This window comes from Orbicella faveolata, unplaced genomic scaffold (genome assembly GCF_042242905.1).
Source record: "Orbicella faveolata isolate gen_17 unplaced genomic scaffold, um_ofav_v1 contig_35, whole genome shotgun sequence".
Taxonomy (NCBI): Eukaryota; Metazoa; Cnidaria; class Anthozoa; order Scleractinia; family Merulinidae; genus Orbicella; species Orbicella faveolata.
In genome coordinates, this window is record NW_028301564.1 from 22,445,001 (window position 1) to 22,447,500 (window position 2,500).

Genomic DNA, 2,500 nt, shown 5'->3' on the forward strand with positions numbered 1-2,500 from the left:
AGTACATTTAATTGATATCAGATAAGGTACTCCAAGGAGGAATATCTTGCAATCTCCCCTAATACTTAGTGTAACAGATTATCATAACCTAGAAAAACGAGGTGTATTGTTCTGTGTCCTCAAGCGGGGCGCCCAAGCTCAGTTGGTTAAAGCGCCTGTCTAGTAATCAGGGGGTCATGGGTTCAAATCCCATCGATGCCTTTGAATTGATCCTTCCTTTCAACCCTGATATCTTGTTTTAGATACCAATTTTACCAAAGTATGTCATATTTTTAAATGCGACAAATTCAAAAGTGCACGTTTAAGGAAATGAAAGATATGTTGTTCAACGGCTTACGGTCGGTCCGTGCAGTGAAAAACTGTGACCAAGGTCTCGCAAATGCAGTATTTCCAAGTAAGAGGTCACAGTTTTTCACTATACGGATCGATCCTAAGCCGGTGACTCGAGTTCTCGTATTGAAAAGCGTTTGAAAATTTTGACGTACCGACTGACTGACTGACTGACTGACTGACTGACTAACTGACTGACTGACTGACTGAATGAATGAGTGATTGAATTCCTTTTCTTTATAAGGAACCGAGGAAATCAGTCTTAACAGAGGTACACTCGGAAACAATACAATACAATACAATACAATACAATACAATACAATACAATACAGTACAATACAATACAATACAATACAATACAATGCAATGCAATGCAATGCAATACAGTATAAGTCTATAGCCGACTTCATTTGATAAATAAAGATACCCTGCAACCACAGATCACCTACCAGTAATAAACATTTGATTATGTTTTGTTTTTAATTTCCACAAGTCTTATCCTCGGTAGTATAGTGGTGAGTATCCCCGCCTGTCACGCGGGAGACCGGGGTTCGATTCCCCGCCGGGGAGGACAACATACATTTTTGACAGGAAGTCGTTTTTCTTCCTACCGTAGATTCTCCATTATCTGTTGGTCTGTTTGTTTGTTTGTTTCTTTATAAAGTTGTTTGTTTGTTTGATTATTTTGATGTTGGGCAAAATGCGTCGGAACGTTTTTCTTATGGGGTCAACGACATCATATTGGCAAAAAATAACGTAAACCGGGTCATGTGAAAACTATAAAAAGTCGAACAATTATGAAAAAGAGTAACGAATAACAAAACGTTTGCCAGTTTGGCAGAAGTCGAGTTTTCTCCTCGTAGTTTTTTCACTCTTAGGGACCGTTCATTTTTTATAAGGTAGGGGGAGCTGGTGGGATTTGGGGGGGGGGCATGCGAAAAAAAATGGCTTTCGAGGGGGGGGCATCCCAAAAAAATAAGGGAAAAGGGGGGTCACGTGAAATATTTTAGTAAAACTTTAAAATGGCATAATGTTTGAATATCAAAAAAATTGCTATAGAATAAACATAGAAGGCAGGATATAAATTTATTACAAACTTTCCTTCTGCTTTAAAAAAACGTTTGGCGACAAAAAGTATTTGTAGCTACTGAAAAGAAGTATTTAACACTGTTATTTTCGAATGCAACTTTCACTGGCACTCATCTTCATCTCCGCTGTCGTCGAGTTCTTCGTCGCCGCTTGTGCTGCTATGGGAGTCTCTTTCACCAATGCTGCAAGAAGCAGCATGCAATGCTTTCCGTCAGAGTGTACTCTTCAGGGTACATGAACGTGTAAACATAATCTCTGACTTCCCGCTCAAGGTTGGTGGTGATTCTGCTTCTTGCAGCATTGGTGAAATAATTCCCTTCCAAGAGCTGTGCGATGTATGGCCCATCTCTTCCAAATATCGACGTGGCAACATCCTCAACTTTAAGACACTCTTCCGGGACGGCCGTTCTAGGAGGGTACACAAGGCACTGTGGAAGATCATTTCCTAGCGGGTTTCCAACACAGATTCCATAGACTCGTTGGACGTTGTTTTCAGTCCGTTTCCTCTTTCTTTCATTTGACTTTCTGCGGTTTTCTTTTTTCCTTCTCCTTTTGTTGATGTGCTGTTTGAGTATGCCTTTGAATATGCTGTTATAATTGCTCTTCTTATTTTCTAGTGCTTCCATGTCCTGCGTGACCTTCGTCAACTTAGCTTCTGTACATTTGATCTGTTTTACATTAAAACTGTGGGCAAATTCTTCGCCCTGCTTTAAAGCAAGCCCATTGGACTGAAAGAGTGTGGAATCGTGTTCCTTTACATCTTTCAATGTGACATTCAACTTTTCCACCATTGCTCTGTGCTCTTTGATGGAGAAGTTCAGTTTTCTTCCATCACTGGGCTTCAACTGGTACCCTTGCATGGAAAACTCACACGCCCTTTCTGAACAGCCATCCGCACCTAGAAAAATTGCTTCTTTTGCATGTAAGATGTCAAACTGCCTGGATCGTTCAGCTGTAAACCTTTTCTTAAACGACTCGTCGCTTTCGCCATTATTGCGCATTTTGGAATGAGCCTCTTTCATGATGCTCATGTAGTAATGCGCTCTTTCCCCGATTGGATTAACAATATAAAGAAGAAAGA

General features: G+C 40.4%; 1 long non-coding RNA gene and 1 other non-coding gene across 2 annotated transcripts in view; one reads left to right on the forward strand and one right to left on the reverse strand.

Annotated features, from left to right (window-relative positions):
- The window catches only part of LOC149103774 (uncharacterized), a 248,417-nt gene that overhangs the window by 114,079 nt on the left and 131,838 nt on the right, over window positions 1-2,500 (reverse strand). The gene's annotated exons all lie outside the window — the stretch shown is intronic.
- Trnad-guc (transfer RNA aspartic acid (anticodon GUC)) lies at window positions 829-900 on the forward strand. The gene has a single exon. It is a non-coding gene; the product is annotated as a tRNA-Asp (tRNA).